The 18,800-nt window shown below is 39.8% G+C and overlaps 1 long non-coding RNA gene across 1 annotated transcript in view; it reads right to left on the bottom strand.

Moving 5' to 3' along the window:
• Positions 1-18,800, bottom strand: part of LOC147654288 (uncharacterized) — a 148,802-nt gene that overhangs the window by 127,779 nt on the left and 2,223 nt on the right. Inside the window, exons 2-3 of the long non-coding RNA XR_015284881.1 lie at positions 18,584-18,694; positions 17,257-17,386 (exon numbers count right to left, since the gene is read on the bottom strand). This is a non-coding gene — a long non-coding RNA (uncharacterized LOC147654288). The remainder of the gene's footprint in view (positions 1-17,256; positions 17,387-18,583; positions 18,695-18,800) is intronic.

Below are 18,800 nucleotides of genomic sequence, written 5' to 3'. Positions count from 1 at the left end.
TTCAGTCATGCAAGGCTATTTTTGTCAATAAAGTATTCCAAAAGGTTTACAGAAAATTGAATTAGAAGCCTATCTGCCCAAAAATTCACAATAAAATAACACAAGTTCTTTAGAAGTAAGTACATTTGTAGCAAATATTCTCTGTATAAAGAAATCACATTTTGCTTCCAGTTAGCATATTTCAGAGCCAGGGTGTGGGGTGCTCCTGAAGACCCCATTTTCTGAGTCTTCCTTTGCCCTATGCATGATATGATGTTTTCTACTTGACACGTTTTTTAATATATATTTTCTGTTAAAAGGTGGATCTAAGTCAAAATACAGTAATTTAGAAATATGTTATAACTTAACTTTTCCCAGACTGCAGCAGAATAGAAATAATCAAAATGAAAATGATTAATTGTACCTGTACCCAAGATCAGATCTGGAACCAGCTGGGGCTTCATCACTTAATGACTCTCATTTTCCTATCTTGTTTCAGGAACTTCTCTATGCAAAATTAAATTCCATGACCAACATCTGACTGCACCTGGCACCAGAGTTGAACAGTAAAGACTTTCTTCTGGTCTCTACAGGTACAGGAAGGCCTTGGCTCAGCAGCAACTACACCCCAGGATGACAAAACTGATCTTGGGTGTCGGCTTCCCCCTGCCCCCACAGCTGCCATCTTCATCACATCTGGATTTTCAGCCTCTGTGCAATGAAGGTTCTCACTATGAGCCAAAAAATGACCTGTGGACAATAAGTAGGATGTTTTGCATCCTTGCTGTTCAGCAAAGGATGGCCTTTTAGGTCTTGTAGGACTCACCACCGCTAAAGACCTGGACAAAGGATGGTAGTTTGTAATGACACTATGCTGGAAGGAACTGCCAGTCCACTGGACAACAGGATTAGTATTTGAAAAACACCTTGAAAATTGGAGAAATGAGCTGGGAGGGGGAGTGGGGGAAATTCTGCTGTCAGCAGGGTGAGATACAGCACTTGGGAAGGAGTAAACAGTACTCACATAAAAGGGCAGCAATCACTCACAGTGTGATTCTGGAAAAACATTCTATACATTGTAGCAGATCAGAATCTGAAAATAAGCCAGACGTGAGCAAGAGAAAGAGGAGCAGGAGACACAAGCAGCAAAATACTCCCTGAAAACATATCCCATGGCAATAGCTTTGGCTGATCTGTTCTGTCCAGTTTTCACCCTGTGTTTCATTGGACCTATGAACAAAGTGCAGAGAATAGCAATAAAAAGAACCCTGGTTCAAAGAGAGAGAAAAAATTGAGGGATATTTAGCCTGCAGACAAAGTAGGACGATAATCCACCCACTTCTAAGCCCATTCTGTACTCATCAGCCAGGAGGTACAGATATGCTGTCCCATCAGTGACAATATTCATTCTGTAACATTTTGCAATCCTAAGCAAACTAGCAAGAAACTAAGGTAAGATTTACCTGATCAAATGCAGACATTAAAGTGGAAGCACGTTGCAGACTCTTTTGATAATCAGAGGGAAATTCATGCCAGCCTAAGCAGAGTCTGTGTTTGTTCATGAGAAGTGTGGACTACATAAGCATTTCAGTAACTATAAGGGCAACCCAGGGTGATGAACTTGGGTGTAGGTATCTATCAAGTAGAGATGAATCCCACTCTAATTATTAATTATCTAATCTAATTATAAACCAAATTATTTTGGAGAACCATACAAGAGATTCTCTTTAAAACTATAGATTACACAGAATTAGACATTATGTCTTTCAAAAGCATTGTTCCTCTGCAATATCTGAAAGGTGCATGTGTAGCTGTTTTGCCAAATAAAACACTTCCCATTTTCAATACAATTAATATCAGTGTCAATTAGTTAAATACAATTAATAAACTGAAAGAAATGAGGACTTACTGGGGTTCAGAAAAATACAAGGATGGAATACATGGTTCAGTTTCTATTCAAGGAGTACCAGCCAAGTTATATGAGATGTGCTAGAATGAATGTTATCTTATGAATCTTCCAAATTAATAAGCCCCAGTGTTTCAGAGCAGAAAAGCCTGGTCTGCAGGGAGTTAAATGGCAGTGCTTCTTATCTGGGAGACTTATTGCTAACCGGAACAAATAAGAAAGAACACGCACGAAAAGTCAAAAAGGATCTGAAGACATTGCAGCAATAGTTTGCTGCTAAAGAAAAGCATACTATCCCTCAAATATATAAAATACAGCAGACGCTTTACAGAAGACATTTTGGGACCAAAATGTAACTTCTAGAAATCAGTTCATCTGGAATACACAAGTCAGCATTCCTTTCAGTTGTTTATCTCTGAGAGTGACTGATGCAGCCAGATGCACACATGAAAATGTGGTATGAGATTTTTTCAGTGAAAAATCTGCCTCTGGAAACATCTTTGGATCATCCCTACTCTCTGAACATAATACAGCCTCACCTGGCCACCTCCCAAAAGCAGAGGTTCAGCTAATACTGCTGAACCACCATGGCCATGGCAGCTCTCCTACAGACAGCTTTGCAATCATACCCAGTGCTACACACTAGGTGAGCTTCGCAATACAAATTACACGGAGTTATGCTCCTTCAGCAGATGACTATAAAATTATATAGGGCACTCTCCAAAAGGGGCTTAACTTGCCTTCTGCAATGAACACAAGTGTGTGGCATGAATCAGGAGGATGAATATGAAACTAATTCTTAATAGCTTATTGCTTCACAGGGGAGAGATCAACTTTGGAGGGGGAAAGGGGCCTGTAAATTTAACATAAAGCTAATGCCTCATAAAGCCTTCACACAGAACTGAGGAGAGGCTTACTTTCCTCAAACATTATTCCATGTCTTTTTTTCCTAATTACTTGCCTTTAAGCTAGCCAACTGTTTTTCAAGCTCAGAATATATCCCAACTGCATCCAAGTTTCTTTCAGGACACAGTTTTATTCTGTGATGCAACTTAAAGTCAAACAGCTCCAAAGTATAATTTTTCTTCAGTACTTGTTCTTTTTTTGGATGTCCTCTCAGCCATTTTAGGGAAAACCTGGGTACTTCCTTGTCAAGCTTGACTGTGATTCATGAGCACCATTTTTCTGGCCATGGACAGAGCATGACCCCCATGACTGTGACCATCATTTGAGACCTCTCAGCTCTGCCCCTCTCCACTCTGCAATCCCACGTGCAGAAGGTGGGATTGGTCACAGACCAGCAGTGAGGACACGGCACTGGAGAAGAGTCAACCATATATCTAGACTGAGGCCTCCCCCTGAAGGTGGCAGCTTCCTGCCTAATCAGGACAAACTACAATGGTTTTCCACATCTTTCTTAGAGTAACTACTATTAAAACCCCACAGTATTTTCCCAGAAGGTCAGTGTGGGCCAATTTACTGGAACCATTTCCATGTGTTCCTCCACCAGTACTGCAACATTAAAAAGATTTAACTTGGGCTTTGCTTTTTCTGTCCGCCAAAGGAAAAGGTGAGGAATGAGCTTTCTTCCTTTTCAACTACTTCTTTTACACACACATGCACAAATACAAATGCTTGACCAGCTCATCCAGATCACACCCAAACACACCACCCACACAAGCTGGTGCAGAGGGAGAACATAGGTAGGAGGCAGGAGAACCTCTACCTTGCCTCAGCTTCAGCCAGCACTGATACATGAAGAAGAGCTGATACTTTTAAAAGAACTACATTAGCTTTCTTTCTCTGGAAGCTCTCTTTCTCTGCTTTTGACAAAGATTTTCATGTTTGATGTCCCTGAGTTAAGGGGACTGGGACCTGTGAGACCTGAAGAATGAGCAAAACATTCTACATCAGTGAAAGTCTTGCAGCAATAGCAAATAAAAAAAAACTTTCAATGGACCTTTAGCAATAAAAACCTTTCAAAACCTTCTTCTTGGAGGAAACTGGCACTGAACACAAACTTTACCTTCATTCATCTCCTTTTTAACAGCAATTGCTGCAGTTCCAGTTTTCCAAATGGCACAAGGGTGGATACGTTGGCATGAATTTGACAAGTCATAGAAAATTTCCATGTAATCAAGACATATGAGGGACCTGGCACTGTTTCAGATGGTTGAGTGCATAACTGAGAGTGGGATTTTATGGGAAACATCTGCTGATGATTAAACTACACAACTTCCTTTGTAACTGGAGAGGGACTGGAGCTCTTCAAAGATTTTTACTACTTGCCACCACCAACTCCTTGCTCAGTTTCCCAGCTGATTATTTTCTTTGAAGATTCCTGATGATTTAAAGTCATGCTCCTCCTTTTTACTTTCACACAGCCATTCAAGGAAGAACATAAACATTCTCACAGTATGAGCCCGCCATATGGAGAATCTTCTCTTTTGCATATTGTGAATGGACTTTATTTTCCATTCATTTCATTTTCTTAAGGTTGTTTCTTCCTGCTTTTGGATTCAGCATGAAAAATCATTTGATCTGCCACTCTGATTTCATTCAGTTGTGTGAAAAGGACACACTTCCCTAAAAGTAAAAGTGGTCTTTGTATATGCACCAGCTCAGGAAGCTCAGAATTAACCCATAATCTATTTAATCACATTTAAGACTCTTTTCTCTCTTTGCTGCCAACAGGTTTTTTCTGCTACTCTAATTTCTCTATATACTGCTGGCAAACGTATACATACATTATTGGAATCACTGGAGCTGTTGCATGAGTAGTGCCATTGACTATAGGTGGACAAGATGGACATAATGGAATTGCACCAGAACTTGATAATGGTCTCAAGAAATGTTCTGATGAAGCAGTAGCCCTACTTAATCTTTGCCCTGAAAAGAAGTAAAAAAGCCCATGACTTCAGTTAATTTGCATGTGTGCACATCATTACATTTTAGCAGTATCTTTAATTAAACATAGAAGCCCATATAAATCTGTATAATCCCTACTACATCTGGATACAATGTCTGCATACAAAGGTGACCTCTTCCTTAAATCATTTCTCCATTAGCTGTATACAGTGATATCTTTCACAATTTTGCTCTGTTTCATTGCCTGTGACTAGCAGAGAAGACCTCAGGAAAAACACTGAATTGACAGGAGAATAATCAGATCTACACTGTAAAAGAAATGAACACGTAACCATTGCTATTTCCTCAAGGAGATCACATTCTCTGTAGAGGGAAAATGTTGCAATACACAACTATAGAGCTTGTAACTCTTGCAAAGTATTATCTTACAAAGGAAACACTCAACAGCATTCACAGAGGCAAAGTTTCAGTTTTAGGAAGGTCATTTTGCTCAGGGCAAAGTCACAAAGCCCTCTTTTCCAGCTTTTGTAGGATGATATATCACCGTATCAGTCATGCATAGAAAATGTACAGTTAGGGTTTAAGTGATATGGGGAGATAATCTAGGCAAATCCCCATCAGCAAAACAAAACAAACTAGATAATAGCTCCAATTGCTGCACAAAGCCTACAGACTTCTCTTTGAAAGGCTTCATAAAACAGATCACAGAACACAAGATCCTGTGACCAAACACAGGAATAAAATGGGTTATGCATGTTTTCGTCTGCCAGAGAAGACCAAGACAAGTATCTGCTGATGTAGCATTTCAATAATTACTTTCTGGGTGCAGAGGCAAGGAGGGAGGGGCAACTACTGGGGTTTAAAGACAAAGAAGTACCTGTTTTCTTTCGTGTAGCAGCCAGAGCTCTGGATGTTGAGATGAGAATAAAGGTCCAAAACAAATGGTTTGCATTTTCTTTTTAGCACTATCACTGTCCAGAAGCAATAGGTTTTTCATTTACCCTCACTCTCCCCATCCATAAACTGTGTGTAAGCAAATACATTATTCATGTAGAAAGCAATCCCCATCCTTGGATGGAGACATTAAACTCACCACAAGACCCTTCAGTAGCTGTGGGATTCCATGCTTCTTGAGGTCCCCAGGAATACAGAGCTCAAAATGGGAGACCACACACGGTATTTTGCTCTCTCAGCATTGCTGCATTTTGGACAGCAAAGTTGGGAACCACTTAATAATAAATAAATAAGTAAAGAAATAGATAAATAAATAAATAAATGAAAAAATAAATAAAATTAATAAATTAATACATTAATACATTAATAAATATTATTAATAATAATAATAATAAATAAATACATACTCAGAAAATTGGAAAGAAAATAACAACTTTGGAAAGCATCTGAAATTCTAGATAAAAGTCAGTATTTACCATCATGCACATCTAGGCCAGGTTGGGTGTGGCTTTGAGCGAGCTGGTCTAGTGGAAGGTGTCCCTGCCTGTGACAGGGTGGGTGGGAACAACATGGCCTTTAAGGTCCCTTCCAACCTAAACTGTTCTGTGCTTCTGTGATTAGTCACACATGTTCTGACCAGCTGCCTAATTTTCTGTGGGCTCCACAACTTCCCATGGCAAGTACGGCGATTAATTGGTATGTGTCTGTTTGGAGACACACTTCACGTTACTTTGAGGTTTCTTGGAGGCAACACTTAACCCTCAGAGCTTTCAAACCTGTCCATGAGAATGCAGGTACTGGTCTTGACATCCTTGATAACGCACTGTGAATATAGTAGGGATGAAATTCAACAGTATCAGTGCCCTTATAGCAAGAATTTAGTCTTAAAACTCTTTTTAGAGATACTCATGAGAATTATGTGAGGTAAGTCCTATGTATCAAAATATGTATGAAAAGTCCAAGAAAAGGCTTTCCAAAGTTGAAATACACAGCCAAGGCACAAACCTCTCTTAAGGCTCCCACTTTTTGTGACAGACTTAGGGAACTGATAGATTCTGAGGCACAGAGACTGTGCTATGGTTTTCCTAAAAATGTATGTCTTGTCACCACCCCTGTGTGGGCAGATAGGTTTCCAAGATAATCTTCCAAGCAGAAGCTGAGATATTTGTTCTCCAAGCATCAAAACCTGTGATAATGTTCAATTATAGTATATTTATTCCAATTATGTGTAAAGTAGATATAATCAATTTATCTTCTGGATATTTATGCATCCAATGGCACAGTTATTCAATAGTTCTGCTCTGCTTGGCTCAGAGACTATATCTTGGACATTAAATAGCATCTTTATTTGAAAAATAATCCTTTTTAAGAAGGATTATTTCTACATGTGTTTTCTAGAATCAGGTATTCTGGATTCCTTAATAGCACCAGTTTAGATCATGCTACGTCTTGCACAGAAAATAATCCTCAGAAGAAAACAAATTTCTCCAGATACTTGAGATACATTTTACAGCCTGTCAGAAATGCCTCGACAGAGTGTTTTTGTCAAAAAAAGATGAAGCATCAAAATTGAAACTTTTCACAACCACTGACCTGTTTCCACAAAACTTTTGGTCAGGAGAAGTTCCTCAGCTGCATGACTGAAGTTTTAGATAAAGAAAAAGCAAAACATCTTCTGCCTGCTAAGGAATGTTTTTTCCATTCTGTCAAGAGCTAGCATTTGACCTTGGCTCATGTAAATGCCAATCACAGATATTGGAATGTGGCACAAAACGGGACCAATGTATATTTAATTACTCACATACCATTAAGAAACTACTGCTGAAAATATTGTAGAGTAGGTCAGAAACCAATAATTCTAAACAATATTTCTTCGTCTGTTTCTGAAGTGGCAGCCTTAAACCACCAGAGAAGGGATCATTACCATCTCTGTCTGCAGGCAAGGAGTTGAGATAACAAGAATGCCCAGATCTTGTTCTTCACCCTTGAGCACACTTCCAGGTTCTTCACCCCAAAACTGATTCCGTATTTGCATTCACAGTACAACAAGGACTGGAACATCTCATGGGGTCTAGGTTAAATTAACCACCCAAGCACACTGATTCCCATGAAATGCCTTTCCTCAAGCAAGCAGGAGTTCCTGGTAGAGGGACTCAGGAGATGCCAGCACCCAAAGCGCACTCGAAACATGGTATGAGTGGCCCTAGGTCTGCACTTGTCCCATCCACCCTTGGTAAGGTAATATCAGGCAGAAGGGATGCCAGAATCTCTTCTAGGAGGGCTTAGGCTACCTATTAAAAAGGAAAAAAAATATTGACAGCCACTCAAATCAGGCAAGCTGCCACTGCAGAAACCAATACTGGTTTAGGAATCAGGGAGCACAACAGATTCCGTATGCAAAGAGAACAGCACAATAAAACCACAGATATTTTGTATCTCCTGGAGGGTTGGCTGCAGTAACTCAACGAAATCCTGCAAGGATGCCACTGATCCCAGCCAGTATATTTTACATTTGCAGATTTCTCCACTACTCTTGCTCACACAATGACTTTTTAAGCCTCACTTGCATCCCATGCTTTCCAAGTGGTATTCCCACATTCCTGCTTCTTCCAGAGGGCAAACACAAGGACAACACTAAAATTGCACTTTACTGAAAAGAAAAAGCTGGTTTTCCTAGACTGGGCAAAAATTGTAAATGTATTCACCACTTCCCCTACATATAGCTGGGGTTTAAAAGAGGCAGTCAGAAACTGAACAGCCAGCAGATCTTTCCAATGACACCAGCTATTCTTTCTGAAGTGTCCTCTGCTATTTCTTAGCCATGTTCCAACTGCAGCGCTGGGAGGAATGTTCTGTACAGATAAAGTGTCAAAAATTACTCAGAATGAATCTTCATATTTAAATACATGTTTTCCTTTAATTTAGCCATCCTGAATGGCTTCCAGTCACTTGAAGATGTTGAAAGGCACCACAAATGTAAAGAATTACAGCATTTGCTTTAACCATAGAAGCAATTAAGTCTCCAGCAGTGTGGAAAACCGCTTTTGAGCTGTATTTATTGATGCATAGATTTCACTGTAGTGTGATATTTGAAGACAAATTGCTGTGCCCATAATTAAGACTGTTGAGGAATTGGCAAGTGAAATATAATGATGAAAGACCAGCTCAAAGGGCAAGTGAGTTAGATTGGTCAGGATGATACAATCTATATGACCTCAGTGCCCTATTCCTGCTCATTGATTTCCCAATTAAATATAACTTTTTATTCAATCAGTTAGAATATACTGCAAGTTATTGATGCACTGCTGGTAGGAAAAAGCAATGAAGTAAAGATAAAACAGTGAGTGAGCACTGCCTCATTTTAACATTTTATTAACCTTAATGGGGTCATGATGAAGATGATGTTATTCACTTGGGTCTTTTGTCCTTATTTTTATTTTAGTTTAAAGTGAACTTTTGCAGACTAAACTAGGGCAGAAACAGCCCAGTCCTGGAAAGTGTAAGGCCTTTCTGCTTTCCTTTATTTGAACAGTGCTAAATTCCACTGACAGTACTGCACCTTCATCCCGTCTCAGCTAGATGAGAGACAAACAAGGAAATCCACAGAGACAATGAGAAATATGTCGAATAGTTTCTGTACACAGAAAAATTGAATGGACTAGGACTTCTGCTTGTAAAAGGCCAAAATAATGACAATACTAATAATAATAATGGTCTATGAAATGAAAAATCACATGTAGAAGGTGAACAGTACTGTTTAGGCCTGCTCAGGTTTAGATATCAACAGCAAAAAGGAGCTGAAAGGACTGCAGAAAAAGATTTCCAGAAAGACTACACCTGCATTTGGGCAAATTTGGCTGTACCTGAATGTAAAACCTTCCATGACGTGTCAGCCAAAGAAAACTTTCTCCCTGAAAAACTGAACAAACCAAAAGGGGTTGTTGCCTTAAGCTGTGTAAGACTTATTATGGGAGACATGGGAATAGAGCAGAGAATGTTTGAAGACTGTGTAAAATTTATGATAGGACATTTTAAATGAACTGTGAAAAGGTACAAAACATACTATGGGATGTTTAGAGGAAAGATGAAAAGTTGGGAAAGGGAGAGAACTAGCTGGATCTGGGAGGAGCAAGTGTGTACCAGGGAAAAAGAAGACAGAAAAGGCCACCTGCATCTTGCTGGTCAGTATTTTCATCTAGTCCTTACCACACCACACCTCTCTCCTTAGCAAGCTGTGTGAGCATGGTCCCTGTTCCCTCTGTGTGCATGATCCACTAGCAAACTTAAATTTTACTGGCCCTAGCTGATGCCTGCCAGCCACAAGATTAAGGGGCTCTTAGATCTGGATGCCAGCAAGTGGAGGTTAGGGTGTGAGGCACAGCTACCTCAGGTGCAATGTCTGTTCTGTGAGTGTGCTGTTACTAACTGGGAACTCACTGCCACTGGACTTCAGGACACAGCCTGTCTCTAGAAGACCAGGAAGGCAACTCCTGTGAATCCAAACATCCTTGTGACCTCTGCCAGCATCATTTCTATACAAGCTCCTTCTGCTTTCATCACCCATATACACCTTTTTTGTACGCTACAAATTCCCTGCACAACAGTCCCTAGATGTCAAATCCTTTTGCAGTTGCAGTGGATTGGCACCCAAGGCATTCAGAAAACCACTGGCTGTGCAACAACCCCACACTGAGAACCCAGAGGGTGAGAAGACTGCCTGGTTCATGTCCCTGTGCTCTAGGAAACTGGGTTGCAATTGTGTTTGGGATGTTACTACAGCCACAGACACAAGCAAAAGTGCACCATCTGAAATGAATGCACATCTCAATATTTTAGCGCTTAGTACACCTGTGTAGAGAACACTGGTGATCTAAACCAGAAGGCAAGGCCTGCACAAGCTTGAGTGCAATCTGCCATCTTAATTCATCCTCATGATCTGTGTTATCTTTTGTACACATTCAATGAGATTTAGATTTTCTGCATTCTTTTCCCAAATGGGCCACAAACTTTGTGACATCTTGGATGGAACATTTGCAGCCTGATACAAAGCTCAGTGCTGCCAAAGGAAACCCTTTAGTGTCTTGCTTTTCCATTCATAAAATAAAGGTAGCTTGGATTTATCTGCTCACAGAACTAATTGCAGTAACTCTTCACAAAAGAGAATCACATGACAGCTTTCCACCAATGCTTTTATCAAACTAATGGGTCTATCCAAGTTTTTTATTGCAAAAAAAAGCACCCAGTTTTGTCCACAAGGACACTAAAGTGAAGCACTGAAGTTAAAATGAATAGCTTAATTACATTCCATAATTTATTGGACACAACTGATTCCATGGTTCTCTAAAATTAATTCATTATGACCTTGAAATGAAGAAACTGTGTGAAGGACTGTCAGGCTTTTTTTTTTTTTTCATACATAAATTTACAAAACTTCTCAGGATTTGTTAAACTTTTTTCACGCTAGAAGAGGACATAATCCTTCTCAGAGCCTCTCAGTGTTCTGATCTGAAGCTCATTTCTTTAAGAGAGCATATGATCTGTGTTCACCCTCTTATCTCTCTCTGAGGATTACAATTAAAGACACAAATTTATATAAAAAGTATTAAAAGACAAGAGAGCTTCAGCCTAGTTCACTTAACTGTACATCTCTACAGTTTAGATCTCTATACCTGGGGTAGTCATTCTGGGTTAACTTTGTAACAGGTGGAAAGGAACAGACACTTTATCTTTGTGGGGCATTGCATCCTGTGACAAGTATCTGGAATAGCTCAGATGAAAGCACCCATTTCCTTCCATTAGCTGTAAAGGCAGCCCAGAGTACTGAATCCAGAGAGCCAGCAGCTGTCTACATGTAGCTGTCTACATTTGGTAGTCAGGATGGACCCAATGAATTTGTTCTGGGATCCAGAGATGTCCCTGTCAGACCTGATAATGTACTCACACATCCCAGAATGCATTTGGGTAATGCTATCCCATTCCTAACTCCAGAAGAGAAACTGATGCTGACTCCTGTGACACTTTAAGATACTATAACTTCCCTGCTGAAGCAAAGTCACCTCCCTTTTGTCGAGAAGATCTGGGAAATCCAACAGGCAGCAAAATCCCCAGAAGCAACACTATGACAAAGAGAAACCTTATGGTAAGATATTAGAGATACTTATCCGAAAAATGGGTTCTGGAGGAGACCTAGCCCTTCTGAAACCTTTTTCTCTTTTTTCTATAGTTTGATGTCAGAGAGAAATTTTAACTAGGTACTCCTTATTTCAGAGAGTGGCAGTATGAAAAAATGGTCCAGGAAAGCTGTTATGGAGCACAGGGCAGACACAGAACTAAGGAGGTGGAAAGAAGCAGTGCCACTACAGCATTTTGTTTCAGAGTTTTCTGATGCTCTGTAAATACAGACCAGCCAAAATATGCAGGTGGATGACTGCTCTTCGGCAGTATCTTCCCTTGTGTACTCCTTATTCCAAAATAAAAGTTCCTATTCCTGAAAATTTATTCTGTCCTGGGAGCAAGCTAAGTATCTGCAATGAAGCAACATTCAGTCTGAAATCAGAGTACCCCATCATGATCTAGTTCCAGATTGCTCTAGCAGGAAAACTGCTCTGCTCACGTTCCCCATTCAGCCATTTTCCAATGCATCTGTGCTAAAACCCCTCCCCTCTCCAAAAGAAAGCTGAACAAGATTCTGTGGTTCCTGTCTAAATCCACAGTGATTCTAACAGCAAGGAGAGCAGGCAAATGGTCTGTGTTTACAATGGTCACACTTTTCACATTACTGTATTGTCCTCATTATTTGTGGAGAAAGATGTTTCATATGCAGCATTCTCAGAGACACAGCAACCTTCTCATCTGTTAAAGATTTTCTCTTGAAAGAGCTTTTGTGATTTACATCCTTTAAGGATCTGCCTATTTGTATTTTGCATGGATCACTATGCATATGTATTTTGCATAGTAAGGGAGTAAGTCTGAAATGAGTCAGTATTTTTGCTGTGTTCAATTGAGACAGTTTGAAAATTCCCCTGGCTGTGGGTTCAGTGAGATCTGAGCAGTTTCCCTAGCAGTAGAGAAACACTTTTTCAAGGGAATCATCTCTCTGAGGACATTCCCTCTTAAATTATTAAAATATCTGGTGGTTCTTAGTAGCTTGAACTCATCACAGCATTTGCATAATAAGCATTCTCTAATTTGAGTGTGTCACATCCATAAAGAGACCAGCATGACCATCCAGCCCAGACTCCTGCATAATGATCATCTGCTGGAGAAGTTTCTTTAGTAAGTCCAGCATTCACAGCTCAGCTGCAGCATTGCCTGCAGAGAAGTATAAAATCTTGCTTTAAAGACTTCCATATAAATGATCTATCACAGTCCCTAGCAAGGAATTCCAGTAACTGAGCATTAAAAACATGTGCCTTATTTTTAAAAAATGCTTCTTATGTAATGTTTGGCTGCACTGGGTAGAGACCATGATCAAGGCACAAATAAATGAGCTCTACACCACTACATGGCGTTCTGACTTTCCCTACAGAAGTTTCCTCATACAAATCTCAATTTCTCACTGAATCTCCTGTATCAGCATTCCTAGAATTGGCTTAGCTTTACATTTCTCTCCCAACCCCTTGCTATAAATAGCTATGTCTCATATATCATTTAAAGAGAATAAAACATTACTCCTTGCATTCATTTATTTGATTTTACAGCCTTGCTTGTATGTTAATCAAACGCATAAAGTGCTGAGGTGCATAGGTGCCAAGTAAAAGTCAATATTTTACCATGAACCTCATTTATCTGCATTAGCTTGAAACAAGGTAGATCTGTAAATTTGGACATTATTGAATTTAATGACAAAGATCAATTACAGCATCTTTGACGGGACAGGGATTTGTCAGATGAGGGAGAAAAAACATCACTTCTTCCCAAGGGAGCTTATAAATGCTGCTTGGCTGAGACTGTCCATCTCTTCCAGTGGACTGATGCATGCAAATTTTCAAATAACATTGGTTGTATTTGAAATACAGACCCACAGTTTCAAACAGAGCTAAGTTATAGTGAGCTCTGAGGGATTGTTCAGCAGTATTGGCTGGAGTACAAAAAAAAAGGCACTAGAAAGTAATCAAAGTGTCTTCATGGGAGAGATGCACAATTTGGCTGCAAAACTGAAAGCAATTCTGAACTCAGGCTGATTTTTTCTGTGTCCAGTACACAAATACCAATCAAACTGTTTAATGAGCACTGTGGTAGCACAGATTTTTAATTTACAAAGTTCCCCAGAAGCACAAGCACTAGTAGTTTTTGGAAGGAAGCTTGGGAAAACATGGAGAATAACCTCCCCTAATGGAAACGACTACATTTCATTGAAGCCAGTGACTACAGATGTGTAATACTTCCTACCTATCCTTAACCATTATGACCTTTCTCCATCACTGTGTAGGAAGCATTAGTCTGTCCTGCTTGGCTTGTCTGAAATGCAGATAAGGTTTCACAAATGAAAAAACTTTTTTTTTTTTTTCTTTGTTTTTTTTTCCAGACTTCCATCCAAGAGTTGTTGGGTACCATAATAGCCTTTGTACTTACAAGGAATTGAAGAATTTCAGGGTGTCTCAAGATTGGTCGTGTATCTCAGTATGTTCTTCCAAATCTTGGAAGCCAAGATAATCCATATTTCTAATGCATATTTTTAATTAGCAGATAGGCAGAGATTAGCTACTATGGATCAAGTCTTTAAACATGGAAATCCTGTAACCCTGACAGAACCTCATTAGAATGCTTTCACAAAGAAGGGCTACAGGGTTATATTCTGTATTTTCACTGGTAAATTCTATGTAGCCAACTTTAAAAAGTAAGTTCTCTTCTTAAAAGAAAGTTCTTTTGGGTTGAATAAGGTACATCCCTCATGCCACATGTCTGCTTGCAAAGATAGGAATACATGTATCATATAAAGCTGATTTATTAGTATGATAATGAGAGTAGGTGGTGCTTTTAGTCACACCTGTCCTTCATGGAACTATTCCACATAAATAGCAAGCACAGATCCTGAATCCAAGTGCACCTCATCTTAAACTGACACTAATCTCACCCCTATTGTATCTAGTGAGATGAGACAGAACAAAAAGCACTTGGACAGTTTTGAAATGTAATGGGACCTTTCTGGGCATCCAGGTTAGCCCCACCAAGGCAGCAGCTGTATGCATGCAATCATGAGTGAAAACCAGAACAACAGTAGTGGGAGGGATGTCAGGAAAGCTAAGGACTCAAAGCATAGCCAAATGACCATGCAGAGAGGTCCTCCACTCTGAACAGGGAAGCAAAATATAGTCAGGTATGATGAAGAGTTACTACAGTTTCTTAGAGCAGGAATTAACAACCCATCCAATTAATTACTAAGAGCACAATGACAAAACTTGGTCCATTCCATACAGAGCAAGCCAGAAAGTAGGCGTTACTTGAGACATGTAGCTGTCACGGTCTACCTGACTATGCGCTGTAAAGTGAAACACAAGGAGCTTACCTTCTCACCTGGGACAGAAAGAGTCCAGAAATGCTCAGCTATGATGTCTCAATGTCAATTTGTAACAGACCAAGACAAGCAAAGTCAACCACCTGCAGACCTGTGAACAACCCTCAAGATCAGTTCACACCTCACCTTCAAGTAGCTGCATATTCCTCTCACCTTCTCCCAACACCAGCAGTGAACTCAGACATTATGGTGTAGAATTTCCTACTCATTTCAGACTTTAAGACAAACAGGGCAATTTTGCCCACAGAATAGCAACACCAACAGTGCACAAGGTAGAAAGCCCCTGCTCCTAGAGAAGCAGTTTTCTTCCCTGGGAGTGAGCCATGCCTTGACCATCTTTGATGTATCACAGGATCTTAGGTACCTAAGATCTGCTGGCTCTTGTGAATACTCTTATAAGGGGAAAATCATGGATTGGCCATCATCAAAAGAAACAGAGTTTAATGAGCTGTAGATGACAGGACAGTGCAAGCAAGAGCTAAGGGTGAGGAGCCCCCATGTGCTGTAGATCAACACCACCACCTGAAGCTGGACTGTCACTTTGTCTTGTGTTTCTTTTATCCCCAGTTAGCAGATCTAATACTCAATCTGTTTAAACTAATCCAGATTATTATGCCTAAAACAGTTTGGGGAACACTTAGCAAGCAACCTGAAGAAGCGAAACACTTTAACAGGAGGAGAGATGAACATGCACAGTTAAGCAGAAGACACAAACCTATGGAGCTAGCACAGCTAGACCTAGAAAGCCATGCTTGGACAATACCTTTGGTTAACATTCATCAATATAGTCCAGAAAACAAGTGTCTTGCTTATGCTAGAAACCAGTTGAAACTTTTTCCTTAAGTAGTTCTATGCTAGTTTCTTTTTTTTTTTTTCATGCATACAAGAAAGAGGTTGACCAACTTTAGACAAAACAGAATTAAACTGATAACTTTGAGGAAGCCAGACTTGCCCATTTGAAGACGTTAAGACATGCTTGGAGAGACACTCAAACAGGGTAGGTCTCCAATGAGATTTTACATGATCAAATAGAAATGTCTTCAAAAAAATCCTTACATAATGATCTACAAAAAATATTTTGCTGTGAAGTTGATTTTAAATTCCAAATGCAGATGAAAAAAAAAAAGTTTGGTTTTCTTGTACCCCAGATCTTGGGGACATGTATCTGTGTGTGTGTGGCATGCATGAGACTGATGGTCCTTGGGAATATTTGGTTTATCTATTCCATTACTAGTTTTGATCCTGAAAGTATAGTTCACTGCCTGCCAGTTAATGACATATCATTAATATATTTATGAATTGTTTCATCTTGATTTGGTTTAAACTGAACAGAGCAGTTTTTCAGCAGAGATACAACCAGAACCAACTTCTGACAAGAACAGTGGTTTTTAAAATGCCAAACCCTGGTATTTTATCACCATCTGCTGGTGATAAAGTGTCATTCACTTAAAAAATGTAAATTCAGTCTCAGCATGTACAAAATAATTCATCCCATAAAGATTCAGAGACCTTAAATGCAGCAGAGACTAATAAGACATTCACGGAACTCAAGTCTCAATAAGTCATCTGAAGAACAAACTACACGATCTCCTATACTCTACAAATATTCTGTCATAGCTAAAGCTCTCACAGAACCAGTCAAATGCTGTCAGATAACACTAACAGAGCCTTCAAGCTTGCTGGCAAGTGAAATAAAATTCACAGTACAGACAACAATTTCCTCTCTACCACTGGCAAAGAAGAAGGTCACGCAAGGTCAATATGATGGGCACATTTTTGCAACCAAACCAGTCATCATCTCTTTCACTTGCCCAGGGGGTTTTAAAACCACTTCCCAAGTCTCAAATCAGCACTACAGAAAAGTAAACTATATTATTCCTCCTTCCTGCCCTCTGCTGCAACCTATTGCCCTTATGCCTTCCCCCATCTTCACTACTCCTCCTTTCCTCCCTTGTACCTCCTATCATATCTAAACACCAGCACTGTGAGCTGGAGAAGAGACTGGATTCCTCCCAGCTAAATTCCTGTGTACCTGAGCTCCTCAGTTAAATGGCTGAACTGTCAAGATGTCCTGTCTAATTATTGGCAACAAAGATGCTCTTCTTTGTTTGTTGTCTTCTTTGTTGAAACTTCTTAAGTTTCTGCCTTAGAGGATCCTCTGTCTAGAAAGAACAGAAGGATTTTAATTTAGGTACTTCCCTCAGGTTGTTAGGTCAGGTAAGAAGTTGTCAATACTTAGTGCTCAATAGTCTCTTCTTGCCTTGGTGCTCAACCTAGAGTCAGCTACAGACAAACTTCTGCAGCCCTAGTGAGACTTGTTCATAAATTTCTCCTGAGCACATACAAACTGGGATTCTCCAAATATTTCATATCTAGATACAGGCGAGCACCTTTTCTGTCTCAAAATTACCTGCTAGCAAATTGCAAGTCTCTTATCTTACAACATGAACTAGGGCTTCTGAAAGAACAGGTCATCCAAGTTTTAATTTTTTACCTTGAGCAAAACAATGCATTTTTTGACCCATGTCTCAGAAACAACAGAAACATTCTGGCTGAAACTTTTATATAAAAAAATATAAACCAGTGGAAGCACTTACTGAAAAGAATTTTAGTTCTAATGGTTAAAGTTTGGTAAAGTTGAGAAGCAGGTAAGCAAAGTTCATAATAGTGGAAAATTATAATGCAAATTAAAATCTTTTAATATAAAACAATGCCACCAATTGCACCTGTGTTCACTGTTTCCAGATTTTGATTGCTTTATGCAGTTACTTGAACATACTCTAAAGAGTCTGCAGTTAAGTTTGGCACTTTGGCTCTTTTCGACAGTCTACAAGTAAATATTCAACCTCTGTAGATTTATCTGGTAGCTTTTTCCTAATCACTATTTCTGTAAACAAAATGTACACTGACTTCAAAAGGGAAGATTAACACTTAAGGGTCATCAGCACTGAGGAAAGCAGCTATACAACAAATACAGGCCACTTGCTCAGCACAAAGATAATTAAAATCTCTTTCTGGAGTGACCTTGGAGTCACTGACCCTGAACCACTTGACATCACATTCCTGCATGCTCCATTTAGCCTTGTTCCTCCTCTGTCCCATGAGGCAGCTCCTGCTTCACCATTACATAACCCTGTCCCTCTTATCACATATTTTCACTATTCCAAATGCCCTCAGCCCTATTCCTGGTACCAAACAGCAGCCTCATCTATGCTCTCAAGAAGTTGAGCTCTAAGATTCCTCAGCTACACAGAGAAAACAATTCTTGAAACATCCCAGGCTTGATAAGTCAGGGAAAAGGTCGAGAGTTCATTCTTCTATATCATCTGATGTCACATGGCAAAAAACAAGAGCTTTACCAGCTTCCTGAAATGGGAGAGATGTGCACCTGTGGGCAGATCTGTCCAGTGCCTTCCTGACTCCTGGCAGCTGGAACTGGCTGCAGGGCTGACTGCTCTCCCGCAGTGAATCTGGGGGGAATGGACCAAGAAATGACAAGAATGATCAAAAAATATGGAACAGCTTCTGCACAATAGATGACCACGTGGGCTAAAACTCATCAGGCTGGAAAACATG

The sequence above is a fragment of the Cyanistes caeruleus genome, chromosome 3 (assembly GCF_971803275.1).
Source record: "Cyanistes caeruleus chromosome 3, bCyaCae1.hap1.1, whole genome shotgun sequence".
Lineage (NCBI taxonomy): Eukaryota > Metazoa > Chordata > Aves > Passeriformes > Paridae > Cyanistes > Cyanistes caeruleus.
This window is presented reverse-complemented; position numbering and strand designations above follow the sequence as displayed.